The sequence below is a fragment of the Borostomias antarcticus genome (genome assembly GCF_949987555.1).
Source record: "Borostomias antarcticus genome assembly, chromosome: 6".
Taxonomy (NCBI): domain Eukaryota; kingdom Metazoa; phylum Chordata; class Actinopteri; order Stomiiformes; family Stomiidae; genus Borostomias; species Borostomias antarcticus.
Genome location: NC_140239.1, coordinates 31,014,546 through 31,029,545, shown reverse-complemented (window position 1 = coordinate 31,029,545; position 15,000 = coordinate 31,014,546).

Below are 15,000 nucleotides of genomic sequence, written 5' to 3'. Positions count from 1 at the left end.
TGAATGAATGAATGAATGAATGAATGAATGAATGAATGAATGAATGAATGAATGAATTGAACGAATGAATGAGTTGTATGAATGAGTTGAGGTAGTGTATCCAGGCAGCAGGTTCTGGCTGTGGCAGATGAGTGGTTGATGGGTTACTGTATCTATCGGGCTTCCTGGAGCTCAGCAGACCCCCACACGCTACCTGGATAACAGGTAGAGGAACCCAGACCCCCACACGCTACCTGGATAGTAGCTAGAGGAACCCAGACCCCCCAGACCCCCACACGCTACCTGGATAACAGGTAGAGGAACCCAGACCCCCACACGCTATCTGGATAGCAGGTAGAGGAGCTGGAGAGCAGAGGAGGAGATGGGGAGGGGGAGGAGGAGATGGGGAGGGACAGGAAACCGGAGGAGAGAACAGGGAGGTTAGGTGCATACAGGTGTGTGGATAATGGGCAGGAAGCGAACTCATAGGCATGAGGTAACAGGTGTGTCTGCCTGGGCTGAGTGTCAGCGTGGCCAGGTGCATCTCGTTTGACTGACGACGGTGTTGTGGCGTTGTCTTTGTCCTCCCGAACCTCACTTATTCTAACTCCATTTTGAGGGAAAAAAACAACGTGAAATCGCTTATTGCTGAAGTCCTAATCGTCCCCCACCCAGTGACAGCTGGAGGAGGGGGGGGGGGGGGGGCGTCAAGATAGCCGGTATTATGACGTCAGTCAGTCAGTTCCCCTGTAGTTCCAAAATCCACCCCAAGAGGGCCGGCTTTTCAATTCATCTTTCCATTGACAAGTACCATAGCACCAAAATAATCAGGAAAGGTTATAGAGGAGAATGTAGCCAAACAGACCATCAACACCTACCCAAACCAGAAACCCTGGATTAACAAACGGTAAACGGTAAATGGACTGCACTTATATAGCGCTTTTCCACCTTAGCGGCACTCAAAGCGCTTTACAATGGCCTCTCATTCACCCATTCACACACACACTCACACACCAATGGCGGTAGCTGCCATGCAAGGTGCTAACCTGCTCATTGGGAGCAATTTGGGGTTAGGTGTCTTGCTCAAGGACATTTCGACATGTGGACAGTCGGAGCTGGGATTCGAACCACTGACCCTTCGATCATTGAACGACCCGCTCTACCAACTGAGCTACAGCCGCCCCAACAACACAACATGCAAGGCCCTAAAGAAGCGCACCACTGCCTACAAACTAGGACTAGAGACTGGAAACATGGAGGAATATAAGGCAGCAGCTCAGACAACGTGAGGAACGCAGTGAAGGAAGCCAAGAGGGAACACGGTGAGAAGATGGAACTGAAATTCAAACAAGGCGACCTCAGAGGTGTGTGGCAGGGATTAAACACCATGACTGACTATAAGAGACCTCCATCCTCCTCAGGAGGTGAAGACACTGCTCTCATGAACAGCCTCAACACGTTCTATTAGGGCTGCACGATTATGACAAAAGATAATAATTGCGATTATTTGCTTAAAATGCTAATTGCGATTAATAACTGCGATTAATATTTAATATATACTATTAATATATAATAACCAAAATGCTCCCAAATCACGGACGTTGATCCCTTTCTTGCTACTAACTCACTGACCTCGTTTCGCAATTTTTTTCACTAACGGCTGCGGGTAAGGCAAGGCAAGGCAAGTTTATTTATATAGCACATTTCAGCCACAGGGCAATTCAAGGTGCTTTACATGAGACATTAAAAGCATTAAAACAAAAAGCAAGACATTATAGACATTTAAAACAAAAGGCAGGACAAATTAAAAGCATTAAATCAAAAAGCAAGTAATTATAGACATTTAAAACAAAAAGCAGGATAAATAGAATACAGGAATAAAAGTTACAGTGCAGTATACTGATAAACATAACTCCTCTTAGAAAGCAGTGGCAAAAAGAAAAGTCTTCAGGCTTGTTTTAAAAGAACCAAGAGTTGCAGCAGACCTGCAGTTTTCTGGAAGTTTGTTCCAGATATGTGGGGCATAAAAACTGAACGCTGCTTCTCCATGTTTTGTTTTAACTCTGGGGACAGAAAGCAGGCCTGTGCCAGACGACCTGAGGGGTCTGGATGGTTCATAGCATATGAGCAGATCAGAAATATATTTTGGCCCTCGACCATTCAGTGCTTTATAAACAACAGTATTTTAAAGTCAATTCTTTGGCAGACAGGAAGCCAGTGTAAAGACCTTAGTACTGGTGTGATATGCTCCACTTTCTTAGTCTTAGTGAGGACTCGAGCAGCAGCGTTCTGAATCAGCTGCAGCTGTCTGATCGATTTTTTAGAGAGACCTGTATACATGCCGTTACAGTAGTCGAGTCTACTGAAGATAAACGCATGGACAAGTTTTTCCAAATCCTTTGCGGACATAAATCCTTTGATCCTTGATATATTCTTCAGGTGATCGATCGTAGGCTGACTTTGTAATTGTCTTAATGTGGCTGTTGAAATTCAGGTCTGAGTCCATGACTACACCAAGATGTCTGGCTTTGTTTGTGGTTTTTAGCATTACTGATTGAAGTTGAGCACTGACTTTTAATCGTTCTTCTTTGGCTCCAAAGACTCCTCTTCAAGGTTTCTGCCATGTTGTGATATGTCTTCTTTCTGTTTTGGTATTTCTTGTCTCTTGTCCTTGACCATGGCAGAGGGAGCAGATGGATGACGCAGAGAATAGAACAGATTGGAGATAAACAGTTTTACTCCTGACCTGTTAAGGCAGAGTCCATTTCTCTGAAAAAGATGGTATCGTTCCCCCAAAAATGGAAAATTGTCAATGTAGCGCACTGAGTGAGTGGTACAGGCAGTTGAGAGCCATGTGTTCAGTGAAATACTGAAATTGCTGCGCACAGCGCACTCAGCGGGAACGCATGTGATTGGTCAGACAGCATAAGCGCCTGTGATTCGTCCGTGTAGTCCTAGCACACTCAATTCAAATCAAAATTATAATTCACATTAATTGCGGCCTTTTGCGATTAGTTAATCGCATTGGTCATAATCGCAATTTCGATTAATTCACGATTAATTGTGCAGCCCTACTTTCTACGCTCGCTTTGAGAACAACAATGGCCGAACGGCCGTCGAACCTGAGGTGGAGGAGAACATAGAGGAAGACAGAGCACTCTCTCACTCTGAACACGACGTCAGAGGGGTGTTTAAAAAGGTGGATATCAGAAAAGCCGAAGGGCTGGATGGTATTGCCGGGCGGGTCCTCAAGGCGTGTGCCGACCAACTGGCTCCTGGCCCAGTCCATCGTCCCCACATGCTTCAAGAAGTCCTCCATCATCCCCCGTACCCAAGAAGCCAGGACCAGCCTGTCTCAATGACTAGCGCCCGGAAGCTCTCACCTCCGTGGTGATGAAGTGCTTTGAGAAGCTGGTCAAGGAACACATCTGCTCCTCACTTCCCAGCACACTAGACCCCCTACAGTTCGCATACAAACCCAACAGATCCACAGAGAATGCGATGGCTCACATCTCTGGGCTCTGCCATTCGCTCACATGGCTTCTCTTGTCACTGCTATGCCAATGACACCCAGCTGGTTCTGTCATTTCCCCCTTCTGACACACAAGTGGAGACACGCATAGCTGGGTGCTTGGCTGACATCTTGGAGTGGATGATGACACATCACCTCAAGCTCAACCTGGACAAGACTGAGCTGCTGTTCCTCCCGGGGAAGGGCTGCCCCCACCGGGACCTGGCCATCACCATTGACACCACAGTGATGACGCCCACTCAGACTGCGAGGAATCTGGGTGTGACCCTGGATGACCAACTGTCGTTCTCCACACATATCCCATCCGTCACACGCTCCTGCAGATTCCTGCTCTACAACATCAGAGGGATTCGCCCTTTCCTCACTGATGAAACAGCGCAGGTGCTCATCCAGGCCCTGGTCATCTCCCGCCTGGACTACTGCAACTTGAGAGTTGAACATGTTTTTGAATGATTTTTCAAGGTGCCCACCCACATCCATTATATGACCTAAACGGCGGTAGAGCAATTATCAGACTTTCTCAAAAATGCTAGTTTTGTCAACGTTTTGATCTGAACCATTGTATATGATCATAAGTAACCTTAAAACAGGGCTAAACATGCATTTTCCCTTTACTACTCCTTTAAATGTAATTATTGTTAGTCGCTTTGGATAAAAGTGTTTGCTAAATGACTGGAATGTAATGTCATGTAATCCTCCACACCACCCTATGCCACATAGACAAGAGCAAGGGGAACATACTGTATTAGCTGATGTGAGACTTCAACACTAGACTACAGATCAGCTTTCAACACTATAACCCCACCCAGAAACACCAAGCTCAGGGTCCTGGGACACGCCCTCTGCAAGTGGATCCTGGACTTCCTGTCAGACAGACCCCAGATGGTGAAAGTAGGTAACCAGCAACATTTCACTGTAACAGTACATTACATGTGACAAATAAAGACATCTTGATTCTTGTCCACCACAAAAGGGGCACCTTTTCAATTCATTTTTCCATTGACAAGTACATTTTGATTTTCAAATTGACTTTTGAATGACTTTCTACATCTATAGAGAGCAGAGCTTGAGGTGTTTAGTAGCCCTGTATGTCTGCATTTTTCATGTCAACATTCATTATATTGGACTTTAGACCATACAGGTGCATGGACCTGTTTGCCCACTAGATGGAGACATTGAGTAGGGGGGGTGGAGGGGGAAGTGGAGGTCCCAGAGTCAGTGAGAGGCAGGGGGCTTGTTACCTCAAGGGAACGTGCATAATGACTGAGGGACAACATGGACTTGTCCATGTTGGAAACTCGAGAGCCGTGTGGGATGCAAACACCAAAGTGGAGAGACGACAATTTTGGCCATTTGGCGTATTTTTGATTAATTTTTTTAATGAATCTCATCTCACAGTGTTCAGCATGCACCTTCCAAAACAAGTCGCCATCACCCGTCGTTAGGAATGCGAGTCCTGGTCAACAGGAAGTCCCCCCCCCCCCCCCCCCCCCCACACAGTGAGACGAGGGCACCGCTGGTCTCCATGGAGACGGAGAGCAACGGGAGGGGCGGTGGCTAGGGGAGGGGGAGTGATGAATGAATGTACAACACACTGTCATTTCTACCTTGGCATCCTGTCCAAAGCACAATTTAATGTAAAATATGAGTCGGTCCACTTCATATGACAACGTTTAACGCTGATGGATGAAGAGGGGAGGGGACTGTCTCTGCCTGGGATTGGAAAATGGGAAGTAGGGATTTTTCCAAAGGATAATTAATGAGTGTTTACACAGCCAGTGTGGAGGATGGGAACTGTGTAGGGAATGCCTTCTCTTTTTCACTTTTGATTAACTTAAGCTACACACACTGTAGGTCATGAGGACAATATTTTTTTTAAATACCGTTTTTAATGTTTTCTTTAAGTCTCACACAATTGCTGACCTGAAAAGACATTCCTCATGTTACCTACCAGGTTTCCTTGCTATTCAGTTATTGAAAGAGGTCGAGGTAGTTTTACAGAAGGCGCCTATGGCTGCGGAGTACTGTGCACTGACAGCGACACCCATATTCTTATCTACTAATCGTATATCCCTGAGAAAGTCGGGACATCCTGTAGCAGTGGCCTTTATGAGCAGCTATTATCTCCATTGTTGTACAGATTGAATCTTACAATCCATGGTGCAGGACGTCATCCAAAGTTCTTTTGCAAAAAAACAGTTTGCGTCGTTTTCAAGAAAGGGTGTTACTCAGAGAGTCAGGGGGGGGGGGGGGGGCTTTAAGATGGGTCGGGATGGTATAAAGGGGACCTCTCGGTTCCTGAAACACAGAGAAGAGATTCCGCTACAAACAACCTCCAGAACAGCGTCTTTAGCCGGCCTGGTGAGTCGTCCATCCTCTGACCGAATCTTTCAGCAGCTTGAGATGATTGGACAACATGATTGTACTTTTACATCAAGTCTATGAAATTACATTACATTACAGTCATTTAGCAGATGCTTTTATCCAAAGCTACTTACAATATTTGCATTTAACGTAGGAAAAGCCAATGTGCTACTCTCCAGAACTCACAAGTGCATTTTCTTTCTTAACAACAATACATGCAATGCCCTAAAGAAGAAGTGACTAAGAGCATAATCTAGTGCTGAAGGCAAAGTGCAAGAATAGCAATCTAAAATACAACAGGTGCTTAGATAGATCGATAGATCCATGTAAGGGTACATTAAGTGCCATTGTGGAAATCTAAAACTATCGTTTTTTTCTACCAGATATTTTCCAGATCTGATCTACTATCAACATGATCTTGACGGTTTGATGAAATATCTACATTCTTTTAACCTTGATATTAAATACTGCCTAAGATGGTATTAGATAAGATGTTTTAACTGTAAAATATGGTGGTATGTGGTAACCTTTAAGCAAGATCTTAAAACATAGGCCTACCTTTTTAACATTGCTTTTACCTCGGAGCTTTACCTGTTTTAATATCTTGGTGTTCTTAATTTGCATTCTGTTTTTATTCTATTTTACACTATCTTTTAATTTTTAATGCTTTTAGTTTTATTGTTTCTTTTCAATCTGTCGTCGCTGTGTTTGTATGATTTGTATTATCCTTCTCCTTTTATGTAAAGCACTATGTGCTCATTGATTTGTATGAATGGTGCTTTATAAATAAAATGACATTGGCCGGGTTTCCCGAACGTGTTAAGAAGCACTTAACTGAGTTAAAAGCACTTAACTCTAAAGTACTTCTTAACTCCCATGCAAAGGGTTGCTTAAGAAGGGTTCCTTAAGAAGGTTCTTTATCGGGAAACCCGGCCATTGACATTGACAGCTATGCCGTGCTTTTTCTGATTGGGTTTTCTCTCCCACAGCTGAGGTTCGTCATGGTGGCAGGGATGCTGGTCAGTTCTGGTAAGTCTTCATGTCGGAGAGGGGAAATGATCTAAGACATGATTCCAATCAGAAAGTTCAAAGATCAATAATCACACTGCAAATTGTCACCAATTTCTAGTTAACCACGGATGTTTCATACTAGGATTCCTATAATATAATATAATATAATTTCTCTTATAATATAATATAATCTCTGCTATTTCTTTCTTTTTCGGAAAACAGTGACATCCTGGAGTTGGATTACTTACTTTCAAAGTAAGATCTCTCTCGTACTGCTGCTCTCTCTCTCTCCATCTCCCTCTCTTACCATCTCTCTCTCTCTCTCTCTCTCTCCATCTCCCTCTCTTACCATCTCTCTCTCTCTCTCTCTCTCTGTCTCCCTCTCTCACCATCTCTCTCTCCCTCTCTCTCTCTCTCTATCTCTCTCTCTCTCTCTCTCTCTCTCTCTCTGTCTCCCTCTCTCACCATCTCTCTCTCTCTCTCTCCCTCTCTCTCTCTCTCTCTCTCTCTCTCTCATTCTGCAGGTCATATAAGCACTTTGTTTTTTTGGAACATGGATTGAATGTTTAACATCATGTTGGCACCTACTGTCTACAGTTATATCCAGAGAGCCCATTCAGTCAGTCAGTCAGTCAGTCAGTCAGTCAGTCAGTCAGTCAGTCAGTCAATTAGTCAGTCAGTCAGTCAATTAGTCAGTCAGTCAATTAGTCAGTCAGTCAGACAGTCAGACAGTCAGTCAGTCAGCCAGTCAGTCAGTCAGTTAGCCAGTCAGTCAGTCAGTCAGTCAGCCAGTCAGTCAGTCAGCCAGTCAGTCAGTCAGTCAGTCAATTAGTCAGTCAGTCAGACAGTCAGACAGTCAGTCAGTCAGTCAGCCAGTCAGTCAGTCAGTTAGCCAGTCAGTCAGTCAGTCAGTCAGTCAGTCAGTCAGTCAGTCAGCCAGTCACTCACTCACTCACTCACTCACTCACTCACTCACTCACTCACTCACTCACTCACTCACTCACTCATTCATGTGCACTATAATATGAATCCACCACAAAAGGGGCGCCTTTAACAGTATGCTTTGTCTCTGTTCAGATAAACACTGTTACTACCCAACTCAAATTCGTAAGTACTGTACATCACACTTTAAGTTCACAGATCTTGTGTCTGAGGCGACCGTGAGACCACTCTCCTCCCTCATGTTTCTGTTGTGGTTCAGAGTGCTGGACGGAGTGGTTCGACAGGGACGACCCCTCCGGCACCGGGGACTACGAGACCCTCGCCAACCTCCGCCTGGAGAACAAAGGAAAGATCTGCACTAATCCCATGCAGATCGAGGTCACCACCGTCGGCGGAGCGAGTGCAGCTTCAACCGGAGACGTTTTCGCCGTGTAAGCACTGCCCGATGACTTCGCTGACCAGCTGACCCGCCTTAGTCATAGTCATAGGCTGCGTTCCGAATCACATACTGCCCTACTATATAGTATGCCAAAACAGGATGTAGTATGTCCCAATACATAGTATGCCACATGCAGTATGGCAAAAATACCAGGATGTCCTACTACATCCGGTCGTATTTTGCAGTATGCAAGCCAGCAGGCTTTTCTGGCTATTCTGACCCACAATCCTGTGCGCAGCGGAAATGTGCGTCACATGTGTGAGTCGTGACAGCTGTAGATGAATGTCACGTTATGGACAGCGACGGATGTGGGCAAATTTCAAGACGCAATGTTATGACAAGGTAGTATGTCCCAATTGGATGCCTACTGCTTGCAAAGTACATACTTTCTAGGCAGCTGTAGTAGGTACTGGTAGTAAGAAGTAGAAGTATGCGATTCGGAACGCAGCCCTGGTCACTTTTATTTAAACACGCACCAAAATGAGCGAAAACGAGGTCAGTGAGTTAGTAGCAAGAAAGGGATCAACGTCCGTGATTTGGGAGCATTTTGATTATTATATATGAATATTATATATTACATATTATTCGCAATTATTAATCGCAATTACCATTTTGAAGCAAATAATTGCAATTATTATCTTTTGTCATAATCGTGCAGCCCTAGGTCAGGGCCTTGTGTTACGATCTGACTTTCCCATGTAATATTCACCCTGTGGTCCCCAACCCGTTCAGGATGGACACGACTACTGGCTTCGCCTGCAAGACCTCTGAACAGCCAGGAAACAAGCTCTGCCAGGACTACCGCGTCCGCTTCAGCTGCCACCCGCCCTTCTGCGGAGGAGGAAGTCAGTAACCAGCTACCATGGGATATCTAGCATGTGATCATGGGATATCTAGCATGTTGTGACCTATGTGATCATGGGATATCTAGCATGTTGTGATCATGTGATCATGGGATATCTAGTATGTTGTGATCATGGGATATCTAGTATGTTGTGATCATGGGATATCTAGTATGTTGTGATCATGGGATATCTAGCATGTTGTGATCATGTGATCATGGGATATCTAGCATGTTGTGATCATGGGATATCTAGTATGTTGTGATCATGGGATATCTAGCATGTTGTGATCATGGGATATCTAGTATGTTGTGATCATGGGATATCTAGTATGTTGTGATCATGGGATATCTAGCATGTTGTGATCATGTGATCATGGGATATCTAGCATGTTGTGATCATGTGATCATGGGATATCTAGCATGTTGTGATCATGTGATCATGGGATATCTAGTATGTTGTGATCATGTGATCATGGGATATCTAGTATGTTGTGATCATGTGATCATGGGATATCTAGTATGTTGTGATCATGTGATCATGGGATATCTAGTATGTTGTGATCATGTGATCATGGGATATCTAGTATGTTGTGATCATGGGATATCTAGTATGTTGTGACCTATGTGATCATGTGATATCTAGCATGTTATGACCTATGTGATCATGGGATATCTAGCATGTTATGACCTATGTGATCATGGGATATCTAGCATGTTATGATCTATGGGACCCATTTTAGACTAACTGTAACTGAAGCAGTTAACCGAAAATGGTCTACAAGGTTGTGTGTGTGGTCCACTCTGAATAATCTTGGTGATGTTCATCGTGTCCTCTCTCTGTGTTCGTCTGAACCAGTTTGCTGGACCAAGTGGTTGGACAGGGACAACCCCAGCGGGACAGGGGACTGGGAACTCCTCTCTAACCTCAAGACGGAGAACCCCGGGGTCATCTGTGACACGCCCCTCTACATCGAGAGCGTCACCGTGGATACCCTCGTCCCAGCCTACACCACTGGAGAGACCTTCTACCGGTAATATCATAATAATAATAATAATAATAATATCTAAACTAATGTTACAAAGTGCTTTGCAAACAGACAAACAAATCAGTACTCCAAAACACTTGATAAATCACAAACAGTGGACAGTATAAGTACAAAGTTATTAAAAATATGAAACTCGGCACAGGGAAGGTAGCATAAAAAGATCAAATAATAAAACAATTACACATGGAGTAAAATCATTCTAAAAACGCTTTGATGTACAAATGAGTCTTTAGTCGCATGAGACTAAAGTTGCATATGATGTTTTTCTATTGTATTCAAGCGATATGAACGTGAGGAAAACGCTGTGCATCGTGTAAGTCATGTACCGTCTGTTGCTTCCTTTTTCAGGTACAGTCCAACCGACGGCTTCGTTTGTCGCAATGAAGACAACGGTTTTTGTAAGGATTACAAAGTGAGGTTTGGATGTCCGTGTGACTGCTTGCCTGATCAACCTGTCCAACCTGTCCTGGAGCACAGCCCTCTAGCATTAGAAAGAAGGGTTTGATATGATTTGTCATGTTTTGAAAAACCTAAATCCATTTGTGGAATTGAAAAAAGACAATTGGCTTTATTTCACACAATAAACTTTGTGCACTCCGTAATCCACTGCTGTGTCTCACTCCTTTATCTCTCACTCCTTCATCTCTCACTCCTCCATATCTCACTCCTTCACCCCTCACTCCTTCATCTCTCACTCCTCCATCTCTCACTCCTTCACCCCTCACTCCTTCATCTCTCACTCCTTTATCTCTCACTCCTCCATCTCTCACTCCTTCATCTCTCACTCCTCCATCTCTCACTCCTTCATCTCTCACTCCTCCATCTCTCACTCCTTCATCTCTCACTCCTCCATCTCTCATTCCTTCATCTCTCACTCCTTCATCTCTCACTCCTTCATCTCTTTCCTTCATCTCTCACTCCTTCATCTCTCACTCCTTCATCTCTATGTTCCTCTATCCCTCCATTGCTCTGTCCCTTCATCCAGAAATCATATTTGTATGAGTGTATGAGCTCACAGCCACTGTGTGTGTGTGTGTACTGTATGTGTGTGTGTGTGTGTGTGTGTGTGTGTGCGTGTGTGTGTGTGTGTGTGTGTGTGTGATGTCCCCCCTGATATAGTCGGGCACCAGGCTCCTCTCAAATAGCCAAAGTAGCAAAACCAGTCCATATATCATGAATGGTAGCAGAGGCTAATCTTGCAAATCGCCACCATCATCATCGGCGTGTTCTGCAAGAAACTATAGGAGACCGCCTCAATAAAACAACGTTAATAGTGAGCCTACAAAAAAGGAATGAAGTCAACATTAAGACCAAGATGGATCCATGCTGCCTCTAATCTTACATAATAATAAGATAATCTCTGCTTCCCTTATGAACAGTTCAGTACATAATAATAATCTCCTCTCTGCTTCCCTTATAAACAGTTCAGTACATAATAATAATCTACTCTCTGCTTCCCTTATGACTAGTTCAGTACATAATAATAAGATAATCTCTGCTTCCCTTATGAACAGTTCAGTACATAATAATAATCTCCTCTCTGCTTCCCTTATAAACAGTTCAGTACATAATAATAATCTAATCTCTGCTTCCCTTATGACTAGTTCAGTACATAATAATAAGATAATCTCTGCTTCCCTTATGAACAGTTCAGTACATAATAATAAGCTAATCTCCGCCTGTCTGGCGGTCAGTCCCTCTATCTGGTCTTTCCTCGGACACCGTGGGCCTGAGCTCATTTTCCATATTTGGCTCAGCTGTCCGCAGGGCACCCAGGCTAATCTGAACACAAAATACTGCTCCGAGCCGCCAGCCAATAGAAACACTGCTCCCAATAGAGCCCCGCCCCCAGCGTTCCAGCTGCCGACAATGGACTAAATGGCCAATTACTGACGGCTCCAACGGGCATGAGAACCTGTCTCAATAATAAGGGATCTATGCACCCCCCTCTCCTGGGCTCAGACGTTTCCTCCCCCTCGTAAAGTCGAGAAGAAACGAGAACATGATCACCTCACATCCTCATCATCTCCAGGATTGAGACAATTACCTGATTTTTATTGACTGACAGCAGAAGGTGCTGGAATGCGGTCCAGTAGGGTAAGGCAAGGCAAGGCAAGGCAAGTTTATTTATATAGCACATTTCAGCCACAGGGCAATTCAAGGTGCTTTACATGAGACATTAAAAGCATTAAAACAAAAAGCAAGACATTATAGACATTTAAAACAAAAGGCAGGACAAATTAAAAGCATTAAAACAAAAAGCAAGTCATTATAGACATTTAAACAAAAAGCAGGACAAATAGAATACAGGAATAAAAGTTACAGTGCAGTATACTGATAAAGATAGCTCCTCTTAGAAAGCAGTGGCAAAAAGAAATAAAGACACTCAAAGTTTGTGTGTGTGTGTGTGTGTGTGTGTGTGTGTGTGTGTGTGTGTGTGTGTGTGTGTGTGTGTGCGCGCGCATGTATGCAATGACATTTCTAATGTGTTCATAATCCTTGTGTTCAAAATCATTGTGTGCAGTTGAACATGTGCCCATAAATTAACCCTGGGAATGAAATAAAATAAAATAAAAACTATTTTGAATCAGATTGATATGTTACTGAGCAATATCTCTCAATATCTTTTCTCACGCCATCTCTCTCTTTGTCTCACACATACTCACACACACACTCTCTCTCCCTCCCTCCCTCTCTCTCTCTCCCTCCCTCCCTCTTCCTCCCTCTCTCTCTCTCTCTCCCTCCCTCTCTCTCTCTCCCTCCCTCCCTCCCTCCCTCCCTCTCCCTCCCTCTCTCTCCCTCTCTCCCTCCCTCCCTCCCTCTCTCTCTCCCTCTCCCTCTCTCCCTCCCTCTCTCCCTCTCTCTCAACCTCTCCCTCCCTCCCTCCCTCTCTCTCTCCCTCTCCCTCTCTCCCTCCCTCTCTCCCTCTCTCTCAACCTCTCCCTCCCTCCCTCCCTCTCTCTCTCCCTCCCTCTCTCTCTCACCTCTGTGAACTGGTAGAGGAGAGACAAGCCCAGAGGCAGAGCCATGTCTTTGATGTTCTGAGTGTGAGCCGAGTCCTGCTGACCTCCCTCTCCTCTCCTCTCCTCTCCTCTCCTCTCCTCTCCTCTCCTCTCCTCTCCTCTCCTCTCCTCTGCTCTCCTCTCCTCTCCTCTCCTCTCCTCTCCTCTCCTCTCCTCTCCTCTCCTCTCCTCTCCTCTCCTCTCCTCTGCTCTGCTCTGTCTGTGGGAACGATGCTTCACACACACACACACACACACACACACACACACACACACACACACACACACACACACACACATCCCAAAAGTAGCCAGTGTGTATTACAGAACCACCATTATAGCCGGGCAGCCCAGAGATGTTTTTGATAACTCAACACGGCCGACGTCTTCTCTGGAGATTCCAGCGTTGGTCTAAAGACTGAACTGAGAATCTGAACTGAGAATCTGAACTGAATCTGAACTGAATCTGAACTGAGAATCTGAACTGAGAATCTGAACTGAATCTGAACTGAATCTGAACTGAGAATCTGAACTGAGAATCTGAACTGAGAATCTGAACTGACTGAACTGAGAATCTGAACTGAGAATCTGAACTGAATCTGAACTGAATCTGAACTGAGAATCTGAACTGAGAATCTGAACTGAGAATCTGAACTGAGAATCTGAACTGAGAATCTGAACTGAATCTGAACTGAATCTGAACTGAGAATCTGAACTGAGAATCTGAACTGAATCTGAACTGAATCTGAACTGAGAATCTGAACTGAGAATCTGAACTGAGAATCTGAACTGAGAATCTGAACTGAGAATCTGAACTGAATCTGAACTGAATCTGAACTGAGAATCTGAACTGACTGAACTCAGAATCTGAACTGAGAATCTGAACTGAATCTGAACTCAGAATCTGAACTGACTGAACTGTGAATCTTCGCCGCCATCCAAGTGAAAGGTGAGGAACTGAAAGACTGACAGCGTGGGTGAGCTCTTCTACTGTCAAGAAGAAGAAGAAGGAGGAGAAGAAATCTTTATTCGTCATGCAACACACTCCCACACACGTGCAATGAGCGACACGTGGTAACACACACACACACACACACACACACACACACACACACACACACACACATGCATTCAGGGTCACGCGTGAAATGTTCTCTGCTCTTAACCCATCCCGTCGTCCTTCCCCCAAGGGCTGCTGGGAGCAGACAGTAGGCAGCGTGCATGCTGGGACGCGCCCGGGGTCCAAACCAAGCGCTCCTGTCCGTCTTCCCCAGGGACAGACGGCGTTAGTGACCTGCTCTTCTGCATGTTCTTCATATTGGGTTCTTTATGAGAGGCCCGGGTGTTCCGAGTGGGAATCGAACCCAGGACCTTCTTCTCAGCGCCGTGCCCTATGCGGCGTGGTCAGCTGGCCAGACTAGACTGTGAGAGGAGAACGCAGATCTTTAGTCGGTCGGATTGGCTTGATGGGCGTCGCCGCCGACACCTCACAATGTTATCTATGTAGCAGCCTTGAAGTGTGGCCTCTCTCCCCGGATGACAATGGATCTGTGTGTGTTTTTGTGTGTGTGTTGGGGGGGGGGTATTTTTGTGTTGATGTACTGATATGCCCGTGCGCGCGCGTGTGTGTGTGTGTGTTGTGCACGTGTGCACAGATGTGTATGCATTCGTTCGTATACTGTATGAACATTTGTGCTAGTGTTTGTTCTTGTGTGTGTGCGTGTCTGTGTGTGTGTGTGCGTGTTTAGCTTTATGGTGTGTTAATGTTTTTTTTTTTGTGTGTGATGTAACAGGAAGTTCAAGGATATGTCAGTCAGGACTCGGTTCAGGCTCAATAGAAA